At 45.6% G+C, this 6,000-nt stretch overlaps 1 long non-coding RNA gene across 1 annotated transcript in view; it reads left to right on the top strand.

Annotated features, from left to right (window-relative positions):
- The first annotated feature begins 2,233 nt into the window (after window positions 1-2,233).
- Window positions 2,234-6,000, top strand: part of LOC309384302 — a 43,891-nt gene continuing 40,124 nt past the window's right edge. Inside the window, exon 1 of the long non-coding RNA XR_014174034.1 lies at window positions 2,234-2,359. This is a non-coding gene — a long non-coding RNA (uncharacterized lncRNA). The remainder of the gene's footprint in view (window positions 2,360-6,000) is intronic.

The raw sequence follows: 6,000 nt of genomic DNA, 5'->3' as shown, positions 1-6,000 counted from the left end.
AATTTTATTGCCAGGAGTTGAGGGGGAGCTACGTAAGGTGTGGATATATGCTCCATTCTCAATAGCTAATTTATATAATTGGAAAAATCAAATTCCTAATTATAGAGAAAATCCAGATGAGATGCATGTCCTTTTTGCATCCATTTTTCAGAACTCACCAGTCTACTTGGGCAGACATACAAAGTCTGATGAAAATTTTATTAACCCCAGAGAAAAGAAGGCTGGTGAAGGGAACCATGAATAAGCCTTTGCAGAAGGATCATGCAAAAGATCCAGACTGGATATGGCTACTGAAGGAACCAGATTGGGAACCTAGTCCATTTAGCTGCAAAATTATTGGACCTTAGTTTTGTTAGGACTCAAACAAAAGAAGTTAGGGAAGGTCTATTAAATTCAACAGAAACAGGATGAAAATCCAGGGGAAATCCTAGAATGCATTTATCAAACCTTTAGGCAATATACCAAATTAGATCTTGAGGCTGAAGAAAATAAGAGAATGGTCAATATGATCTTCATTGGTCAGTTTGCAGATGACATTAGAGCCAAACTACAGAAGACCTACCCCCCCCCCCTCAGAAAGGCATCTCTGAACTTGTGGAATTAGCATACAAAGCATATATTAATTGGGCTCAAATTTCAAAGAAGAAGGAACTTTAAAAGACAAGAGGAAACACATTTTTTCCTCGCTAAGGCTCTTAGGCAGAAAATATGTATTTAGAGTTTTACATGCTCATGGGACTATTTGGAAAGAAAGTGCCTGTCTCTATTGTGCACAAAACAACCTAAACACAGGATGTAATGGATGGCAAATTTTGCCTAACTAGCCAAACTATCCTATGAATTTACAAAGGGGGGTGAAAAAGAACCCTTTGTTTGGGAGCGGGAACAGAAACAAGTGTTTGAAACACAGACAAATGCCCTAAATCTGGCCACCCTCTTGCCTAACTAGGGGCCTCACGGGTGAGTCAAACGGTGGGAGAATTAAACAAACACACACAAGAAATCAAACAATATTTTGTGTCCCTTAGCCCATCGTTTCTAGCACCTCTATTCGCAATATTCAGGTGGGAGAAAGTATAGGTAAAACACTGGAATGGAGAAGAACTTGAAACCCAAAGTGGAAGGGCCTGTATACTGTGGTTAGGTGTTCTCCACTTGCAGTAAGAGTGTTGGAATCCAAGTTTTGGATTCACTGGACTTGAGTTAATCCAACTGCTGATGAGTATTGGGAGGCAGACCAGGATGAGGCCCGTCTTTTAGTGGTACACTTGAGAAAGTGCCCCCTATAACTGTCCTACCGGCAATGGGCAAACTACAAACAGGGCAGAAGAGGCCTTACTGGCGTCACCCCTGGAAGCTGACATCTTTACGTATGGCCGAAGATTCGGAGGAGGAAGACAACGTTCCATTTGTCAGATGATGGATAGTCGAGCATACATAGGCATAGCTGCATTATCTGTTGCTTTAGTGAGTGTGCTTGCCCTTATTGTGAATTGCTGTATTGGATATTCATTCTTCTGGAATCGCTCCCTCCCCAGAAAGGCAGGTGCTGAGTCAAAAATCATTGATTGCGACAGAGAGCATTACGAAACCCCTGGAGACACTTATGTTTGAGAAAACCTGTGAGTGAGTTCTCTGTAGTGCTATATTGTTCCTGGGATTGTGGACTTTATATGTTGCACAAGAGGTGGTTTTGTGGAACACCTAAGACTGCCCTTTCCCAAGTCACATATAACCCTAACCTTCTTCCTGACGTGGTGATTTTGTAGATTAAGTGAATTGTGATTGGGTAGGTTTTGTGTAAAGGACAATTATGAGTTTTTTGTGGCTTTGGCTGTTATTGGCAAAGGGCCTGTTGAGTGATAACATCCTGAACAGTAGTTCCCAGTATTGTGAGAATGCCCGAGTGACCCCCCTTGCCCTTGAGGGAGGAACTGGGATGTTGAGAACCCCAAGAAACAGGGCAGGATCAAGGTACAGGGTTTAGACGCTTTAGATGCGCGCGCTGGCCAACTGAGTTCACTGTTTTTAAAAGCCATTTTTTCGTTCTCCCCAGGCTCCAGAGGCTTTATAGGAGCCTGGGGAGGGCGAAAAGAGCCTCCCCCGCCCCCCCGGAGGCCCTCCGGAGGCTTCAGGGACTGTCCGGAGGGAGAAAAGAGTGATAGAAACAAGAAAATAGAGAATATTATTGTAGATCTTTTATATAACAAAACAAAAAACAAGAGAAAACGTGGGCAAATTGAATGATGAGACTATAAATTAAGATAATTATGCATTATTGTTAGAGATATATAAGTGCATTGAATGCTAGGGTTATGTTTAACTTGATTAGTTTCATTTGTATTAGAATGTATGACAGGTGCCACACTTCAGATTGATTTGATATTTTGATTGAAAAAAACTTAGAAAGAGAGAGAGAGAATAAGAGAGAGGAAGAAAGAGAGAGACAGAGGGAGAGAGAGAGAGAAAGAGAGAGAGTTGGTTGTAAATTCCTTGGGGCGGAGTAGAATTGCTGCAAAACTGAGTTTCCTGAAATGGACCACTAGACTCCTGAACAACTGAAAAATGATCTAGTAAAAAGAAAAGGCAACAGAAAGAGCAACATGCAAACAAAAGCAAATAAAACATCCCCAGGAACAAAACAAATTAAAAGTTTAATTTCTGTGCATTGTTCAAAGGACTTTGAATTGGCCATGCCCATCTAGTCACATGACCACCTAGTCATGCCCACCCAGCCAGTCCAGCCCTCCCAACAGTCTGAGGGACCATAAATTGGCCCAATTTAAAAAGTTTCAGGGCCCCTGGGTTAAGGTCATGTCCTGTCCTAAATCCCATCACCTGGAGATAAAGGTATTTTCTTTGTGAATAGGCTGGCCCAGGATTTCTTTATGAGCGTCTGCTGTAGATTATTAGGGAAGATTGGGGGCTGCTTTCTGCCTCTAAGAACATGTTTCTCCTTTTCTACCCTTATTAACATCTCCCAAAATATCTCATTCTCGGGGGGGGGGGGGCTTCCCCACAATTCCCCCCTTTTGGGATATATGTATTTACATATATTGGTCAACCTACACAATATTAGAATGGTCTCTGTACTTTCTGTATGCCTGGCACACCACAAGGGATATTTGCCTGGCATCCTTATTTGGGGTCTATTAAAATGGGAGGTAATTTTGCAGGCCATTGGGACAAGGGGAAGTACACTGGTGGAGGCAGCACACTCATGATGATTATGGCAGTGGCCCCCAAAAGGAGAGTTTTCAAGCCATGAAGGTCTAGCAACCAGGACAGAAGTTCTGTTAAATAGAAATGTATAGTGTGCAATTTTCTGTGCCAATTCTTTTAGATGGGTCATTTTCTATGAGCTTTCAGTCAGGTTTGAAGCAAGCACATTTACCAAAATTGTTTGCATCCATGAATGTACCTTAGTAGATAATCAAAGATGGCCCATTTCCAATGATTGCTTCCTGAACCTGCCTTAGTTTATTGCATCCAGGATTTGTGAGGCCAAATTTAGATTAACCAGTATACAAGCTAGACTATGCATATTTTTGAAGTTGCGCACAAGGAGTCCTGGAACTCCTACTAATGCAGTGGAAAACCAGTGCAACATATTCTGCTTCATTGGGCAACTGAGCACCATCATTTGTGAGTCACAATCAGAAGTTGGGGTTTGGACACCTCTTTTCTGCTATCTCTTCAGTGAGGAAATTGACTAAGGGGGGGTGTCCCCTCTCCATGGAATTAGGAGACTATTGAGCCTTAGTGCCAGAGAACAAAAACCAACCAGGGGAAGCTTTAGGTCAAGTGTCCTCAAACTACAGCTTGCGGTCTGGATATGGCCCGCCAACATGATGTATCAAGCATGCATAGTGGTAGGATTAAGCTCTGCCCCTCAATTTACAGCCATTCCTTGTATGGCTGGCTTTTCCCACCAGCCTTACAATCCCTCCTCCAACTGTCGGCCTTATATATACCTTGCAGAATCTAGCAGCTCAGCTGTGTACTTCTGTTCATCGCTGTTCATAAAGGTAACGACGAAGAGCATGGGCCGGAGGGTGGGTTTGGGAGGGTGAGCTGGCAGATGGATGATACTGGCAGTGGGCTTACTGACATGTAGTAAGGGAGCATGTGGGAGAATGTGGCATCAGAGCCCTTCTGGGGTGTTTCCTGAAGCCGGTATGGCCTGTGAGGGGAGCACGTGGGGATCACACACTACTTTCGGGCCAGTTTGGGGAGGGGCCAGGGAGCTTGGCAGGGACGTCTCACCTGAAAAGACTATGTCAGAGACTTGCAGCTTTTATCTGCCATATGGCCTCTGGGTAAGTCCGTTCCTCCTCTTCCCTTCTGCTTTCCACAGTGTCCTGTTTGTCCAAACACCCAGGCCGTGCAGCAATTCCCAGGGAGGGGCCCCGACCGAGGAAGCTCAGACTGTAGCTAGTGGCTTGCCCACCGCATAAACTGCTCCCGCTGCTTTCAAAATGACCACCCAGCACTTCTCTTGGGTGCCCAGGCCCAACAAGCAGCTTTTCTGAGAACCAGGGGAAGGGGAAGCAGACGCACCGGTGGAGGAGACAAGCTTCGATTGCTTTTCGGTGGATCTCCAGGCAGAAGGGCTTGCTTTGGCCCTGGGCTGGAGCGGCAAGGAGGCAATGACAACAGCATGAAGGGAAGCCCCATGACTGGAGACTCAGCCACCAGAGCCTGGAAAAAAACCCAGCATGTTCGGCACCACTGGCATGATGGGCCTGGCCACCCTGACACAACCCCTGGAGGTGGGTGAGGCAGGGTGGTGGTGATTGGCAGGGGACAACACAAGCGGGTGACCTGTGAAGGGGCTGCGAAAGGAAGCGCTCAGGATGTAGCTGCTTCCCCGAAGAAAGCGGAACAGCTGCTGATAATTGCAGGGCGTGTACCAAAAGAGCAGCTCCTCGCATTGTGGCTGCTGCAATAAGTATGAGAAGCCCAGCCAATGTTTTGAGCACGGTTAACATCTCCAGACCAATGATTTTAGGCCGCCCTGTTCCCATAACCAGCCTTTGCTTTGTGGAAAGTATGCCTTTCCTTCCCCAGGCATTGCCAACCTCTGCCCCCATTAAAAAAACAACAACCCTAGAGCAAAACCTTCACACATAAAAAGAATATTGACTTGCTGTGCCAACCACTCCCAAATACCATTCCTTTTCTCAAAGTCAGGAGATTCAAAAGGCTTCTCTCCTGTGTGAACTATCCAGTGTATTGCTAAACTGGTATTTCGACTGAAATATTTCTTCCAATCTAGGCATTCATATCGTTTTTCTCTTGTGTGAGTTCTCTGGTGTATTATCAGATTGTCCTGCTTGCTATAGCTTTTGCCACATTGGGATAACTGGTAGGGCTTTTCTCTGGTGTGAGCTTTTCCATGAACAACTGGGAAGCCATTCTGACTAAAGCATTCGCTGCATTGGGAAACTGGTATGGCTTTTCTCCAGTGTGGATCCTCTCAAGCATAATTCTACAATCTTTGCTTTTCCCAGAATAGACAGATTTGTGGATATTTTCCACCTCTGACATTATTGCATTCTCAAGGACATCAAAAATACTCTCAATTCCTTGTTGGATGGAGCATAGTCACAATTCCCGAACTTCAAGGTTGCCTGTAGGGCCATTTCTTGCTCTCGGGAGGCATCAGGGAAGCTCCTGAAGCCTCCAGGCGGATGGTGTAGGCTGTCTTCCGCCTCCCCAGGCTCCTAGAAAGCGTCTGGAGCATGGGGAGGGCAAAAAAAGCATGCCAAAAGTGGGGGGACCGCTGGTCGTACACACATGCAAGCTGAGGTCGCAGGCATAGCCTGAGCACGCCCCACCTGCTCTCCTCCCCGCTTTTGGCACACGATCCAAAAAATGTTAGCCATCATTGATATATGTCCTTTCCTCATCCCCAATGTTGGTAATGTAGAAAAGCAGACGCAGACAGGAGTAAGGTTGTATGGGAAGGCCATCCGATGGAAGGCACCCTGAAGGGCA

Source organism: Natrix helvetica (assembly GCF_964273705.1).
Source record: "Natrix helvetica genome assembly, chromosome: 1".
Lineage (NCBI taxonomy): Eukaryota > Metazoa > Chordata > Lepidosauria > Squamata > Natricidae > Natrix > Natrix helvetica.
This window is presented reverse-complemented; position numbering and strand designations above follow the sequence as displayed.